An 18,558-nucleotide genomic window follows, 5' to 3' on the forward strand; every position below is an offset into this window, starting at 1 on the left:
TTCCAGTCAAGATACAGATAAACATGATCAGTAATTTGAAAGCTTAAAACGGTTGGTAGGGTGATTTTAACCAGTCATCAAGCTTTTACTCTCCCCAGGATGACACAGGGGTAGAAAAGTCGTTTCGGATCCATGATTTGTTCATCTTTATGAACGTGAGTCTGTCTACATTATCAGTGGAGAGCCGCGTGCGCTTATCTGTCAGCACACCACCAGCAGCGCTGAACACACGTTCAGACAGAACGCTGGCTGCGGGGCATGACAAGATCTCCAAGGCGTAAGTGGCTAGCTCCGGCCATTTATCCAGATTGGAAGCCCAAAAAGAGCAAGGGTCCAGTGACACAGTCGTGGCTTCAATGTTTACTTGGAGATACTCCTGTACCATCGTCTCTAGGCGTTGACTATGTGTCAGACTTCTTGTCTCCTGTGGCCTTGCAAAGGATGGGCTAAAAAAGTGGTGAAATGATTCCGCAAAATTGATGTTACCAGCAGATACTGTGGTTCTGTTACGGTTTGAGTGCTGAACACTTGACGGTCCCACGGTTGGCAAGTTGGAACTGTGAGATTCACTACGTGCACCACTGGTATTTTGTGGAAAAGCACATGTAAGATTCTGCAACAGTCTCTGCTGATACTCCTGCATGCGTGCATCCCTTTCTATGGCAGGAATAATTTCTGCAAATTTACTTTTGTACCGGGGATCTAACAGTGTGGCAACCCAGTAGTCAGGATTATTTCTAATTCTCACAATTCGAGGGTCATGTTGCAGGTAGTGCAGCAAGAAGGCACTCATGTGTGTTGCGCATCCAGGAGCACCAAGTCCCTGTTGTGTTGGTGGCGAGGTAACAATCATGCTTCCTTCCTCTGTCCTCTCCCCCCAACCTCGCACAACAGAAATGTGATCAAGGTCTCCCTCATCTGATGAGTCTTCCATCAGTTCGTCCTCCACTTCTTCCTGGGCTCCTGCACCTTCCTCACTAGTTTGGCTGCTACCATGCGCCCTGGTTAAACCATCTCCCCCACCCTCACATGCCTGCCGCCTTGGTGCTGCCGACCGTCTGGACCTTGCAGATGTTAGCCCTTCCGCATACAACTCCTCCTCCTCTACTTCCTCCACCTCCTCTTGTGCCACCACCTGACTCCGAATTCTGTTTAACATGTGCTCCAGCATGTAAATCACCGGAATAGTCATGCTGATAATGGCATCGTCAGCACTAAACATCTTCGTCGCCATTTCAAAACTGTGCAGAAGGGTGCATAGGTCCCTGATCTGAGACCACTCCTCCAGCGTGATTTGCCCCACCTCTGAATCTCGTTGGCCCAGGCTATACGTCAGAACGTATTGCACCAGGGCTTGTCGGTGCTGCCACAGTCGCTGCAACATGTGCAGAGTTGAATTCCACCGAGTAGGCACATCGCATTTTAGCCGGTGAAGTGGCAGGCCCAACGACTTCTGTAGAGATGTAAGTCGCTGAGCTGCGGGATGCGAACGGCGAAAGTGAGCACACAGCGACCGTGCCCTCTGCAGAAGGCCATCTAGTCTGGGATAGTGGGCTAAAAATTGCTGGACAACCAGGTTCAACACGTGAGCCATACAAGGCACGTGTGTGACATTGCCCCGGCGAAGGGCCGCACCCAGGTTTGCAGCATTGTCGCACACGGCCTTCCCTGGTTTCAGGTCCAGTGGAGACAACCATTCATGAAATTGGTTCTCCAGAGCTGACCACAACTCCTCAGCTGTGTGACTCACATTTCCCAGACATTTCAATGTAAAAACCGCCTGATGACGTTGAGCCCTACTGCCAGCATAGTAAGGAGGTGTGCAGGAACCCTTCTGCGCAGTTAGAAAGCTTGTGGCATGACCAGACAGGCTTTGGGTGCAGGTGGAAGACCGAGAGGAGGTTGATGAGGCAGAAGCAGTGGAGGAAAAATGACATAAAGAGGATTGACGCACAACTCGTGGGGACGGCAAGACTTGGACAGCAGCCCCTTGTCCTGCTGTCACCATAGTTACCCAGTGCCCAGTCAGCGACATGTAACGCCCCTGTCCATGCCTACTCGTCCAAGTGTCTGTGGTGAAATGCACCCTGTCACACACAGAGTTTCTCAAAGAAGCGGTGATGTTGTGTGCGACATGCTGGTGGAGCGCAGGCACACCTTTCTTTGAGAAGTAGTGCCGACTGGGCATCTGGTACTGGGGCACTGCGACGGACATAAGGTCTCGAAAATCCTCTGTGTCCACCAGGCGGAAAGGCAGCATTTCTGTAGCCAAGAGCTTGCAGATGGTGAAATTCAACCTCTTAGCTTTCTCATGGCTAGGAGGAAATGGTCTTTTACTTGTCCACATCTGAGGGACCGAGGGCTGGCTATTGTGCTTAGACGGGGTTGATAAGGGTGTCCCCGGCAAACTGCCGGTCTGTGAGGAAGATGCAGGCGGACATGTTAGGTTGCCTTGATCCAAAGGTGGTGCTATCGATGTCGGACAGCGCTCAAGACCAGCTGGTGTTACCACCTCCAAAGAAAATGATGACCTGCCAATCACGCTGGCTGTTGCGGGTAAAGAGGTGGCAGGTCTGCGCCCCAAAACAGGTGTGACTGCTGTCCCCCCAGTCACAGAGGATGAAGAGGCCGCGGATGCACAAGATATGGCAGACGGTGGTTGGCCCGGCCGGCTAGACCGCATTGTAGCACACTGAGCTTCCCACTGCAACTTATGCTTCATGTCCATGTGCCGGTTCATGCATGAAGTACTCAAACTATGTATTTTTTGGCCTCTACTTAGCTTTTGCTGACAAATGTTACAGATAACACGAGTTGGGTCATCTTTATAGATCTGAAAAAATGCCCAGGCTATGCAAGGCTTAGCACCCATGCGACCTGAAGAGCCACCACGACTTGTGGTGAAAGGCAGAGTTGTGTTTGAGGATGCAGTTGTTGACGTGCTTCCAGTACTACGTCTCTGTCCAGGAAAGCGCAACCTGACCTCGTCGTCACTAGCATCTTCCTCCACCTCCTCTGCTGACCTCATCTCTTGGCTGACTGTGGGTTGACAGTAAGTGGGATCTCCGACCTCATCATCATCACCCTGTGCGTTATCACACCCGTCGTCCTCAGAGCCAACCTGTTCCTGCCCTGACAAAAAACTAAAGTTGTCGCTCCAATCAGGTATTTGAGTCTTATCATCGTCTTCCTCATTGTCTCCACCAACAGGAGTTACAGTTTGGGAATGAGGGTCTACATTATGGTCAGAACCTTCTGCGTCTGGTCCTGGATCCGACTCATAAAGATTCTGGGCATCAGTGCAGATCATTTCCTCGTCTGGATTCACAGAAGCGCTGGAGTCGACCTCTGATTCCCAGGCTATAGTATGAGTAAACAGCTCTGCAGACTCAACCATCTGTTCTACCTCATACTCAGACGGGCAGCTGGAGATTTGGGAGCTGTGAGGAAGCAAGTGCGATTTGGGTGACACCTTTGAGGACTGGAGTATTTGTGATGTTGAAGTTGATGTGGAGGAGAGCCCACTTAAAGGAGCACTTGATATCCGTTGAAGCACCTGCTGTTTTTGTGCCTCATCTGGAATTTGTAGCGATTGGCGTGGCCGTAAGAAAGGGATCTTATCACATTGTCCGCTAAAAGAAGTAGACATTTTAGTTTGGCTGGAAGATGGTCTTTCTTCTGCACCTACCCCACGGACACAACCTTTTTTCCCCTTCCCAACACGCCTATTCCCCTTTCCACCAGCAGCAGGCCTTTTTCCACTCATTTTGGTGGTTAACTAATTCACAACTCTGGAGTTGTTTGCACAAAAAAACAATGGATGGTAACCGAGCAGAGCTGAGTGGCCAAACTGTGGTATTAGGCCAAAACTATTGGCTGGGTTAGATGCAGAAAAAAATTATTTTTAATTTGCAACCTGATGGAGGTCAGTATAGATGGACTAATAGACCAAGTCCCACACACCGCTAGAAGCCCAAATATTTTTTCAGAGCTAGATGCAGAAAATTTTTTTATTCAATTTGCAACCTGATGGAGGTCAGTATAGATGGACTAATAGACCAAGTCCCACACACCGCTAGAAGCCCAAATATTTTTTCAGAGCTAGATGCAGAAATTTTTTTTATTCAATTTGCAACCTGATGGAGGTCAGTATAGATGGACTAATAGACCAAGTCCCACACACTGCTAGAAGCCCAAATATTTTTTCAGAGCTAGATGCAGAAAAAAATTATTTTTAATTTGCAACCTGATGGAGGTCAGTATAGATGGACTAATAGACCAAGTCCCACACACCGCTAGAAGCCCAAATATTTTTTCAGAGCTAGATGCAGAAAATTTTTTTATTCAATTTGCAACCTGATGGAGGTCAGTATAGATGGACTAATAGACCAAGTCCCACACACAGCTAGAAGCCCAAATATTTTTTCAGAGCTAGATGCAGAAAAAAATTATTTTTAATTTGCAACCTGATGGAGGTCAGTATAGATGGACTAATAGAACAAGTCCCACACGCTGCTAGAAGCCCAAATATTTTTTCAGAGATAAATGAAGAAAAAAATTATTTTTAATTTGCAACCTGATGGAGGTCAGTATAGATGGACTAATAGACCAAGTCCCACACACTGCTAGAAGCCCAAATATTTTTTCAGAGCTAGATGCAGAAAAAAATTATTTTTAATTTGCAACCTGATGGAGGTCAGTATAGATGGACTAATAGACCAAGTCCCACACACCGCTAGAAGCCCAAATATTTTTTCAGAGCTAGATGCAGAAAAAAATTATATTCAGTTTGCAACCTGATGGAGGTCAGTATAGATGGACTAATAGAATGATGCTATGCCCAAAAGATTTTACTTCACTAGGTGCAGTAAAAAAATTGGTATTCTATACACAGGTGGTATATCTTGCAACACAGATAGGCTACTCCACTGACTAACACACTCTGCAATAGGCCAAAAAGGATTAGCTTTGCTAGATTCAGCCAAATGCTGTGAAAAAAACTTGCACAGCACTGGCACAGACCTGCCTGGCAAAAACTGATAGGAACTGATGTAACCTAGTCCTGAAAAGGACTCCAATTACAATTAGTCTTTACTCCCACAATCTATCTATTTAAGAGCACAGACCTGCCTGATAAAAGTCGTAGGAAATGCTGTAACCTAGTCCTTAAAAGGACTGCAATCACAACTATTCCCTACTCCCAAGCTATCTGTATATTTGTGCGAAAATTGGCTTGAAATTAACAAGGTATAGCGCACACAGCAACAGCGGTGCCGTCTAACACGCAGCTGCAGCAGTGAGAAAATGGTGGCGACGGGGAAAATGGCTTGGTCTTATAGGGCAAGGACATGTGACATACACTGCCAATCACACATGCCCTTGCTTGTGTGAAAAAAAGCACTTCGCTCCGTGTGTGCGCTGCTGATAGGCTGACAGATTGCACCTCCCCACTGCAAATGCGGGAAAGAGAAAAAAAAATGGAGATCTTCATTGTTCCTGCAGAGATCCATCCCCTGCCCCTCCCCCCGCCCCGCTGTACACTCAAACTGCCTATTAACATTAATTTTCATCATTACTGAGAAAAAATCCAGTTATGATTTTGGTGCACGAACAGTTATCGAACATAACCTCGAACAGCCGAATTTTTCTCAAATTGTTCGTGTTCGCCGACCGGCTCGAACACCGCCCAAAACAGCTCGAATTTGAGATTGGCGAACAGTTCGAGTAGAACAACGCTCATCTCTAGTCAAGAGACCAATTTCACCAACATCTGCAAAAACGTCTAAAAGAGAGGTCTTACTTTCACCCGGGGTCTCCCCTGCAGCTTGTATATTTGCATGGTTCATCACCAAATTGCTCCTGCATGGTTGGGAGATGTTGCTCTTAGAGGAGGTTTGGATCCCGTTCTTTATTCATGGTAGTGTTGTTAGGCAAAATTATTAGTGAGCCCCCTCCATGGTGAAAACCCCCCAAACATTAATGGTCTCCAGATGCCTAACTTTGGCATGACACAGAACTCATGGTTGCACTCAGTTTTTTCCTTACAATCCAGGCAATGTAAATATTGAGTCTTTGCATAAACTTGATATATTGGTTGGATGGGTGGATCAGGGAAATGCTGTAGATATAGTATATCTTGACTTCAGCAAAGCATTTGACAAAGTATCTCACACCATCCTTATTGAAAAAATGACCAAGTATGCAATGGACCAGGCAACTGTTAGGTGGATTCATAACTGGCTTAGTGATCGGACTCAAAGGGTGGTTGTAAATGGCTTCACATCCAGCTGGATGAATGTCTCAAGTGGGGTACCACAGGGCTCCGTCCTGGGACCTGTATTGTTCAACATCTTTATCAATGATTTAGATGAAGGAATTGAGGGTAAACTGATTACATTTGCTGATGACACAAAGCTAGGAGGGATAGCTAATACTAGAGAAGAGAGAGAGAGGATTCAAAAAGACCTAAATAAACTGGAGCAGTGGGCAGCAACCAACAGAATGGTTTTTAACAGGGAAAAATGCAAAGTACTACATCTGGGCAATAAAAATGAAAAAAGCATATACAGAATGGGAGGAATAGAGCTAAGCAACAGTACATGTGAAAAAGACTTAGGTATACTAATAGATCATAGACTGAACATGAGTCAACAGTGTGATGCAGCAGCAAAAAAGGCAAATACAATTCTGGGATGTATTAACAGAAGCATACAGTCTAGATCACGTGAAGTCATTATCGGTCTTTACTCCTCTTTGGTCAGACCTCATCTGGAATACTGTGTACAGTTTTGGGCACCACATTTTAAAAAAGACATAGACAAACTGGAGCAAGTTCAGAGAAGAGCGACCAGAATGGTGACTGGTCTGCAAACCATGTCCTATGAGGAACGGTTGCAGGATTTGGGAATGTTTAGCTTGCAAAAAAGAAGACTGAGAGGAGACTTAATAGCTGTCTACAAATATGTCAAGGGCTGTCACATTGTAGAAGGATCATCTTTATTCTCATTTGCACAAGGAAAGATTAGAAGCAATGGGATGAAACTAAATGGGAGGAGACACAGATTAGATATTAGAAAAAACTTTTTGACAGTTAGGGTGATTAATGAGTGGAACAGGCTGCCACGAGAGGTGGTGAGTTCCCCTTCAATGGACGTCTTCAAACAGAGGCTGGACAGACATCTGTCTGAGATGATCTAGTGAATCCTGCTTTGAGCAGGGGGTTGGACCAGATGACCCAGGAGGTCCCTTCCAACTCTACCATTCTATGATTCTATGATTCTATGATTCTATGGTTAATAAAAGTTTAAAAAACTTATGAAATGCTAATAATTGCACTTGAGAACCATAGAAACATTCAACTAAAAGATCGAAAAACACTAAAGCAGAAAACTTTGAGAAAACCAAAATTTATCTCAATCTCAGAACCTTTGACCACGACTGTGTCTTTACCAGTTCTCTACAGCTCGGCCCATTCTTCCCTGGTCTCCTATGTTCTTGGCAATGGTTTATGACCTTGAAGTGTATTGTCTTGTACTACACATTTTTATTTCAGTTGTAGTGGATTTTCTTCACTGTTTTGCTTTTAAAAACCCAGTAAAAAAAGAATTTCTTCTTGGTTTGTGGTGTTCGCCTCTAACAATGAGAGTGAAGGGCATCCAGCTGTCCTTATTCCATGTGGCACTTTTGCGTGCTTAATGCTTTTTATTGCATTGCTCAGAGCACATCTAGAATGTTTCCTTTAATCACATCACATCCCATTATAAGTATAGAAGGAGCGAAGCATCACCATAAAGGAATTTGCCTTTTACTGCAACTGTTTTGCACATCTTATAAGACTATTAGCTATGGTTAAAGAAATGTGGATCACATTATACAATTATCTAGCAGGTCCTACTGTTGCTTGTGTGGCGAAGCAAACTGAACTCCAGTATGTGCTGCAAGACTGAAACCTTAATTTTTTGAAAAACTATGGCGATGTTCACACTGGGTTCTGCTTCATAGTCCACATCAAAGTGACAGAATACAGAAGGCTGCAGCTGATCATTGGCTGCAGCGGTCGCAAGACAACAATCTAAGAAGAATGTCACATGATCGCAGGAAGAACACAGTAACAACGCTGGTCTAGGAGTTAAAGGGTTTTTCCAGGGCTATTTTTTTTACTATATGCCTAGAAGCTAACAGGCAGGTAGTTGCTAACTACCTACCTGTTCTACTTGGTGCTGACACCGACCGCTCCTGCTGGCGATTCAGCTGCTCCATGTGAACAGAGCAGCTCTTCCTCTTCCAGGCTGCTCTGTCAAAGGGATGTGAGTGCCAATGTCATGCTGATTGACAGCCGGTTCCCCGCAGTTAGGCAGCAGGGAGCCAGCTGTCTTTTAGCATGATGTTGGCAGTCACATCACATCAGCAGAGTGGAAGAGGAGCTGCTGCTCTGTCGACCTAACATCAGCGGAAGCCATTTAACTGCCAACAGTAGCTCTGCACTTCAGACTGGCCGGACAGCACAGCGTCTGCTACATCAATGTGAGTTTCATAGGATTCCTTTAAGAAAGAAACTTCCGGTCCACACAAAAGACCTCAAGACAGAATTTAAGTCACGTGGCGCAGTAAAGGACCAGAACAATGCGGATCATGGTAGAGGATGGCAATTATACATGTGCGGCCCACTCTTCATCCTCTTTCAAATTTCCAGCATGTCAATTTTTTCAGCATATTTGCAACATTTTTTTCACCCATAGAAAGCAATAGGAAAGTGCAAAAATGCTGCAAATATAATGCAGCAATTTTGATGAGTAAAACTAGCTTTATTAAACATGTACTATAAATAAATCACACATGTAATCTGCATAAAAAAGGCAGCAAAAAAAAAAAAAACGCAGTGTTTTTACTGCAATGAGAGCATGTTTTGACTGTTGAAAAATATGCGGAGTGTGAACATAGCCTTACGGTCCTAGCCCATCAGGGACACTAACCTAGATCAATCTTTTTCAACTCCAGTCCTGAAACATCCATAGCCACAAGTCATTTTCAAGACAATTCCATATCAGAAAATCAGCTTTTTCTATGTGGTTTTCAGTTTTGTCATGGTTTTTAACGCATTTTTTGTTGTGAAGTTGTTTTTATAGTTTTAATGAATTTTTTGACACTTTTCCAAACCTTTTTTTACTTCAACGTCAAGTTTTGTGTAAAAAGCATCAAAGAAGTGACGTGTCACTTCTTATTTTTCTGCTCCAAAATCCACATTAAAAACTGCTCCAAATACTCCTTGAACACACCTACTATTGATTTCAATGGGAAATCCACATTGCTGTTCATACCCTGTATTTTTTTCAACAAAGTTTTGAAAATTGCGCCACGAAAAAAAAAAAAAATATTCATTGTGAAATCTCCTCTAAGCTTGATTCCTTCTTGAAAACAACCTAAAAAAAAACTCATTGTGAACACACCCTTAGCACAAACACTGATTCCATCATGTCCCCAATTATCAGTACCGGAACATTAGTATCTCTTTATTTATCTACTGATGGACCCCTGAATGTGACAACATTGATAATACTTTCATAATTAGATCAAATGCATATTTGATATTTGATATTTAATTAATTGAAGCATGCAGCTGACATTATTAATCCGATGATACGTATCTCATACAATCATCTGTTTCCTCCGTTATACGAACATTTAGGAGAGTTATCCACCACTTACAGACGTACAATCATCCTGCAATTCTGGGCATACGTCCCACTTAGAGAAAAAAAAATGCCCTCCTTAGCATTGCAAATTGTCCTCTAGTTCTTAGCAATTTGCCGAAAGGCTCTCTATACAGCCGAAAATGAAAAGTTTCTTTCTTTCTTTCTCCGCATGTAATTTGCAGCTCGGCCTCATTAAACATTTCATTGCTTATGGGTTGATTTGAAATAACCGGCCGATCGATTTACAAGACTTGGTTTTTCTAAAAATATATTGCAAAGGGAAAAGTAATATTTCGGTGCTTATAATACGGCCAATTGGGGGGCGTTGATATTAGCACAGCTTTCTCATTTCTAACCCTTGTAACTTCAAGAGAGAAAAAAAAAATGTAATGAAAACCGAGTAATCGTTTTAAATGGAGTTTGTATGCTTTGCTAAACAGCATTGTGCTCGGGCGCATTGAAAACTGGCACTAATGTTTTCTGAAATCCACATCTAATTCGTGTCTAAAATCCCAATAAGTCTTATTTATCTACCTCCAGTGTTATTGGCTTTTTTTTTAATGAATCTAATAATTTACCAGACCTCTATCTAATTTAAGCGTATCTAATATTCCAAGATAGAAAATAAAAATATTATTAAAGTCTAGATAAATATAGCAAAATTGCCTGCAGAGGAAAAGTAATGCGGGGGGGGGGGGGGGTAGATCTCAGTAAAGAGGTGGTCTGGAGTCCAAAGAAAATTTCCTCCTACATCCCTATATATTTAGTGCCATAATGTAAATTATTTTCTAATATACTTGAATTAAAAATTCTTTATCCTTTGGGGGGGTGGTGTGGTGTTTCACTTTTTTTTTATGACACTTCGTTTGAGAATCGCAGTGCATGCTGGAATACACCAACAAAGTGACATCAGGGTACAGAAGCTGCGGTCGCTGCTGCAGCCTCTGCTCCCTCCCAGAAACGAAGTGTCATCAGTGACTCTTGTTTCAGGGGTTGGGCTAGTCTCTGTGCGATGTGCACAATGACAGCGCACTCTCTCACCGCTGGCTCAAATCATCAGTAATCAGCCAGCAACAGAGCTCCTTGTCAGAATACATGCAGAGACCAACGCTGCTCCCGCAAGAGATGTCACTGGTCTCTGTAAGCTGGGTATTCTAGCAATGTTCAGTGTTGCCAGCTTATTACTGCTGATCTGAGTCGGCGGCGAGAGAGTGTGCTGTCATTGTGCACATCACGCAGTGACTAGCCCAGACCCTAAAACGATGATGACATTTTGTCTTAGGGAGGGGGCAGACGCTGCTGCGGCAGTGACTGTCTCTGCCCCATGATGATGCTTTGTTTGAGTATCCCAGCATGGACTGGGATTCTCAAACAAAGTATCATCAAAAAGAAAGTAGGGGGGAAAAGCAGTTAGAGTAGTTAAAGCAGGGTAGGGAATTTTTAATTCAAGGATATTAGAAAATAGTTTAGATTATGGCATTAAATAGATAGGGATTTAGGAGAAAAAGGAATGCAGACTTCGGACCACCCCTTTAAGATGGACGAGTTAATAAGCTTTTGTTACCTAAATACATGGATAAAAAAATAATTTCTGTAAGGCTGCGTGCCCACGATGCGTTTTTCATGCGTTTCCGCAGCGGAAACGCATCAAAAACGCTTGGTAATCCGCACCCCATGGTCCCCAATGGCATTCCGCAATGTCAATGCACATGCTGCGGATTTTTCCGCAGCGTTTCTGCAGCGCTCATAAATCTGCAGCATGTTCATTCATTTTGCGGAAGCGCAGCGGAATTGCCGCCATTGACTTGCATTGAGACGCATATAATCCGTGTCTGTACATTTGTACACGAGGATTATATGCGTTTCAATGTGCGGATGGTACCCAGTTCTGGAGGAGAGGAGACTCTCATCCAGACCTGGGTACCATTGTACCTGTAAAAAAAAGAATAAAATAATAAATAAAGTTTATATTCACCTGTCCGACAGCTTCTCTCTGCTTGCCGGCAGCGCTTATCTTCCAGGACCTGAGATGACGTCGTGGTCATGTGACCGCAGGCTGTCTCGCGATGTGCCGGCAACCCGGAAGAAGCCAGGATGAGCGCGACAGCACACGCGGCGGGGGATCGGAGGTAAGTATAGCTTTATTTTTTTATTTTTACGGTCACACTATATAAATCCATGCTGTTTGCATGGATTTATATAGTGTGACCTAGTTGTCAAGCACTGGAAAGTGCTTGTCAGTCTGCATGCGGAAACACATGCGTTAACGCATGTGGATACGCATGTGAATCCGCATGTATTCTGCAGGAAAAACGCATGCACAATCTGCATGCGTTTTTCTGCCAGGGAGATGCAGAAATGCTGCAGAAATTTTCTGCTTCATTTCTGCATCGTGGGCACATAGCCTAATAGGGCTTCATTAAAAATGTTAAACAGTTTAGTTTCTACAGCCTCTATGTATTACAGTACATAATGGCACGGACTGGTAGCAGCTCTCCATATCCGAGTGTGACAGCTGCATAGAAGTACATGAAGCTTTCACGCACTGGTTAGGTGATCCGCCGCCCAGTCCATGCATTGCGGTCCGATCCGATTTATACGGCCGTCTGACTGTGCCCTTAGGCTTTGTGAAAGTCATTATTTGCTGAAAGTGAAGGGGAACCCTCTTATTTATACCCAGCAATCGGATGAGAAATTAAAAGACAAAGGGTTAGAAAGCAGCAGAACTTATCTTTTGCAACGATGGGTGAACATAGGGTGCAGGTTTAAAGCGACCAAAAAAATCACTCAAAAATTTTTTTTTAAAGACTCTTCCTATTCATTTCTATTGTAAAACCACTTTGCTGTTCAAATGTTCAGTACTTTGAGCGTTTTTTTCATGTTTTGAAAAACATCTGGAAGAACAAAAGAAAGTACATGCCCCTTCTTTGAAGCACCTCCTGATGCAATGAGCACCAAGCTAGGTAGAGACCAATCAAAAAAAAAAAAAAAGCTTTAGGAAAAAATAATGTTCTAAAAACTCTTCATGAAATTAAACTCTTCCAAAATCCACCCTAAGGGTATGTGCACACGACGTTTCGCAAAACCGCCGCAAAAAATAAACATGGTGCACAGCAATGCCAAACGACATGTTTAGTTTTATGTCACTTCATCTATCTGCTTCTGGGCTGGAAAATCTTGAAGATGTTAAAAGAAGTAGTGTTGCAGCTTCCCCATAAATGATGCAATAAGGTTCCTCCGAACAGGAAAGTCTTGAAAACATTCCGGTATTACGCAGTCTTCAGGTTTCACACTTATCACACTTCCTAGGTTTGGAATGATGCTCTCCAGACATCAACACCTCCTCTCTATTCCACTCCCTTTTTACTCTTCTTCCCATTTCTTTCTATAAGTCTTTTTTTTTACATATGTCATATAATATATGTTGCACTCATTTTTTAACTTGGATAGTCTGTCTCTATGTAATCTAACAGCTTCATAATGTAGGGGCAGAAAGCCTGATTCCAGTGATGTGTCACTTACTGGGCTGCTTGCTGCAGTTTTTATAGAATCCCTGTTTTCGCTGGTGTAGATGTAGTAATGGTCAGAATGCTGAGCTTTCTATAACCCCACCCACACCCCTGATTGGCAGCTTTCTGACATTGTACACAGGAAGCTGCCAATCAGTGGTGGGGGCGGGGTTATACAGAGCTGGACTGCCTGGCACGTGAGAACTAGTCCTGAAGTGATAATCTCCTGCTGATAAAACAGTGATTGTATTGGAACTACAACCCACAGCCTAATTTGTGACACATCACTGAAATCAGGGTATCTGCCCCTACATTATGTTGCTCTCAGAATAAATAGCAAAAACCTGATGACATTCCCTTTAATATTGATGAAAAAAGTGTGCATTAAAAGCGTTACTTCCGGATAGGGCTCCGCTAAGTAATAAATTGCATACACAACTATTCCATAGTATATTTTTATTTGCTTTCCTTGTTTTCCTGTCTTTTTACAAAACAACTATAAAAGGCAAGGTCTAGCGTCCCCCATCTTCTAAAACTGCTTTTCGCACTCATACCAGTCCAACACATCCAGAAACATTGTCATTCTCTCCAACTTGCATGCAACTCTATTTTAGTGGATGGGTCCTGTTAATCAACATTCTGCCAGCACTAAAGGTGCGGGAACTTCATTCCCTCACTTCCTATATTGCATTGTCATTGTTTGATGTTTTTCCTGCTTTAAACTGAAAGTCTGCCTCTGTTATGCCTTATGCAGTATGACCAATAATATATACTCACTCTCCCATCCAGCGTTTTGACAGATGATTTCTGCTGGTGTCCTGTTTGCATTGACTGCAGACTTTGCAGACTGTAAAATGCACATAACTGCTGCAGCCAATCATTGAACTCATCAAGATACTACTGTGGTCAGTGATTGGCTGCAAAAGTCACATGTGGTATATGGACTATTATACCAGGAGCCAATGTGAACAGTGCACCAGAGGGGGACATCAGGGACACAGGGTGGTAATGGAGGGCGAGTATATATTATTTAGCTATTTTAGCAATGTTACGGCCTGTGGGCAGCTTTTTTACTCAACTTGGACAACCGCTTTAAATATGAGCACACAGAGCATTACATGTATAATATTCTGTCATATGTTAATGGGGACATAGGAATGTATTTATAGCACTGTGATACTAATCATTTTCGATTTTTTCCCTGTAAAGATATTCTGTTCTTCTGACCGCGTTAAGGAATTTGTCAACCATTACTTTGGATGGCGTCCAGCATTATGCTATTTGTTCATCCTTGCGTGATGTCAGCTATGTATGTGGGATGAGGATATCAGCGATGGGGTTAGGATACACAATATAAGCAATGCAATACAAGTTTATCTAGTGAGAGTAGTTCTGACCTCTGGAATTGATCCCAGCACTGACTTGGCAGCAGTCAATGACTCTTGATGAACCTCAATGGAAGGAAATTCAATGTATTTATCCAGTTGTGGGATTTCTGTTCTTTGTTCCTGATAGATGCCATGGAAACATTGTACTCAAACGACTAAATAACACACACACAAAAAACTATTTTAGAGATGCCAAAACAGTCACCACCACAGTACAATACAGTGGATATGCACAACTGTGCTATCTTTATGATGTTTAGGTCATTATTTTGATTGATAGGGTCAGGTTTGGTAGTGCAAATTTCAGTACAAGTACTTGGGTTTTTCAAAAGCTTTCATGATTTTTCCCAAAGAAGATTTGGAAAAACTTCAATATTAATATTATTTATTTTGAAAGCACTATTAATTCCATGGTGAGAAGGGTTACATAATTATTATCTGTATGGGTTACATAATTATTACATACATAGAATAAAGTAGACTAACACTCACAGACTAGTACAGAGGGGGAGAGGACCCTATCCTCCAGGCTTACAATCTTTTAGGTAATGGGGAAGGAGACAGTAGGTCGGGGGTTGGAGCTGCTTCGGTGGTGGTGAGGTGACAGTGGGGTCATTGCAGGCTGTAGATTTTCCTGTACAGATGAGTTTTGAGGTTGTGTCTGAAGGTTCAAAATGTGGGAGACAATCGAATTCTAGAGGATGGGGGATGCTCAGAATAAGTCTTGGAGACGGTTGGCTAGGGACTTACGAGAGCGGAGGAGAGAAGGAGCCCTTATGAGGACTGGAGGTTATGTTATTGGGAAATTAGTTGGTAGGGGACAGATTATGGATGGCTGTCATAAATGGAGTTATGAATTATACAGATCAAAGGCTGGGGGCATTGGATCACTGCCTGAGTCCCCCACTGTGAACAGGTAAATGGAGCAGGTTATCTGACAGAGAGCAGACATGGAGGGTGTATACAAGTGTTTGACAGTTGTTGGCAGGGAACACTTTGACTGTATACAGCCTAATGTCATGGGTTTACCGCAACAGAGATGGGCCAGAAGACCGCAGTGTCTGATTTTGCATACTCCTACACTGATCTGAAGCACTTCTCTTTCATATTAAATGGTGCAGGTTTCTGTAGGCAGTGCAGGGGTTAATCTGTTCAGCTTGGAGTTTCTGAAGCTTCCCAGCTTGGATGATCTCAGCTGTTTAGTATTGGCTATTCCCCTCTCCTATATATACTCGCCTCTGGCAATCTGGATTGCCAGTGTTAAGTCTTTTACTGCCTAGTGAGGAGTGGAGGAGTCGGTTGTTGGTAGAGGCATTTGGAGTGTTTATCATTGGCTGTTAATAGGTGTTTCGGCTGTGTGCAAATCCTCATCCTCTCATATTTAGTTTTCCTTCCTTTTCTCCCCGGTGTTTTCCTCTGTTATCTAAGAGTGCATATTTGTATGATTAGTATTTTTATTTATCCCTGTATGTCCTTCCTTGTTTGTCTGGTTTGCGTATATGCATACACTATTCCTCCCCACCTTCCTGGAACAGATATAGGGCTGATTCAGGAGTTCAGCAAGGTACGTGGTCCCAGCATCTTCGCCATCAGAAGTAATCTAGGGAGCAGGGATAGATAGGGTGCCCTAGCATTAGGAACAGGGAAGGAGCCCCTGGCCCTGGGTAATCTGACAACAGAATCGTGACACCTAAATACCAAAGAGGTGCTAATTAATTTAAGGTGAAGATATCTGCCCAAACAAAGAAGTTATGTCTCCATATCAGAGACCTCACATGACAATGGAAGTACAATATTTTTCATGTCCTATCAATAAAATCTGAGTTTGACACAATCCATTGATATATCCATGATCAGGGAACATTTGCATCTATGGGTAAAATTGCAAAAGTTTTGGTAGCTGGCAACTCACAGAAGCGCAATATGTCCCTTAATTATGGATATATCATATTCATGTGTGGTATGTATTGAATGCTTGAAGGATGTGTGGCACCCCAGGGGTCTGGTTTCCACAGTAACGGCAATGTTATGTCTGAGAGCAGGTGGGAGGTCTCTTGGTCAGGGATCCTGTGCATGCCACACCTCCTGCCCAGTCCTGGGAGGGGAAGAACTTCCCCTATATAAACCTAGGGCTGAGGCAGGGTTAGTGAGTAGAGAAGAAGTAGAGACAGAGAAGAGAAGCAGATATAGGAAAGAACATCAGGAGCTCTGTGGGAGCAGTGCTACAAGGAGTCAGGGGCTGGCAGCTGCAGAGCTCGCCCTGACTGAGAAGTTATCACCGGACCCGGAGTCCGAGGCTGTGGGGACTAACTCCTATCCAGCAGCAGAAACCGACCGGCAGGGGATTGCAGGTCCTCTGGCCCAGAAACCCGAAGGCACGGTCACACGCGTGGGACCAGCACCGCCGTCGTGGAGCGGAAGCTACTAGAAGGCCCCGAGTCACCGGCCATACGGGTGAGCACCACACGGTACACTCAGGGACGTGGGCTACTTATACCCGCTTCTAGCAAGGTAGCCAGAAGAGTATCGTTAGTTTGGGAGGCCTACAACTCCGCCTGGCCAGGGGAGATCCCATCTGCTCAAGGACTGACCAGGCCCCAATCGCTAGCCAGTACTCCGGGAGGGTCTATCGTTGTCACCAGTAAAGACCCTGAACTACACCGTACCGTCTCTGAGTGGTTCCTGCTACCCCCATCATCCACGTCGGCTGCCCTGAGGCCATACCCCTCCCGTTGGGGGTTATACTATCACGCTGCACAATCCTACCACCGGCCTCAGCGGTCTGCCCTGCAGCAGCAGCTCCTTAGCTGTACTCAACGGGTGGCGTAGTCGTCCAACATCTACCACTAATACAGCGCCACTTAGTCTGACTCCCTGGGCACGGACCGGATCACCGCCACGAGACTACAACCCTCAAGAGATCCGGCTCCGGGTAAGCTCCCGCGTGCGCAACGCAGCGCGACACAGGCCCAGGGGTGCGTCAGATGATCGGTATGATGACAGCCATATTGATTCTTTAGGAGGTTCCTGGGGGAACATATTACCGACAAAAGAAATATGGCATAAAACTGGATTGGAATCTAATCTAATCTGCCGTGTCACAACCGAGAGGTGTTCTGAACAAGTTGGTGGAAGTGGTAGTGCTGTTTCCCAACAATGGCCTTGTAAGTCAGTGTTAGTAGTTTAGAAACAGAAAAAACTGGCCGGCACTTCCAATACAAGAAATAGGTGTGAACAGGCGCTTACTAGGAGCAGCTACCTCCATATACAAACAAAGAAGCACACTGCAACGCTAAGTATGTGAATATGAAATATATGAAATTTGAATAGCATTACTGCTCTAGAAAATAAAAATAAATGAGAAGTCTCAGCGCATAAATTGGCCAATGCATGTGTACCTGGTAGCCACGATAAGGCGTTTCTGAAAAATACCAGGACCCTATCAATCTGAACACCTCTCTAAGTGACTATGTCTGCTTGTGTGTGGGATAATAAGATCCTGCTGCAATTAAAATCGCCTGTGGCATAGAGGCGGAGTGCGCAGTCAAAGCTAATACATAGAAACAGAAAAAACTGTCAAGCACTTCCAAAACAAGAAATAGGTGTGAAAAGGTGCTTACTAGGAGCAACTACCTCCATATACAATTAACAAACAAAGCAGCACTCTGCAACGCTAAGTATGCAAACATGAAATATATGAAATTTGAATAGCATTACTGCTGTAGAAAAATAGAAATAAATGAGAAATCTTAGCGCATAAATTGGCCAATTCATGTGTACCTGGTAGTCACTGTAAGGCGTTTAGTAGTGTTAGTAGTTTAGACTGCATTAGCAGGGGTATTGGAAGCCAGTGAAGAAGTTGCAGAGGTGGAGAACTTGTGAGGAAAGAGGTGGATTAATCGGTCAGAGGAGTTAAGGAAGGACTGGAGAGAGAGAGTTAGTTGGGAGGTAACAGAGGAGGATATTGTA

This window comes from Phyllobates terribilis, unplaced genomic scaffold (genome assembly GCF_046119375.1).
Source record: "Phyllobates terribilis strain yellow unplaced genomic scaffold, ASM4611937v1 Scaffold_7__3_contigs__length_470593459, whole genome shotgun sequence".
In the NCBI taxonomy this organism is placed as follows: Eukaryota; Metazoa; Chordata; class Amphibia; order Anura; family Dendrobatidae; genus Phyllobates; species Phyllobates terribilis.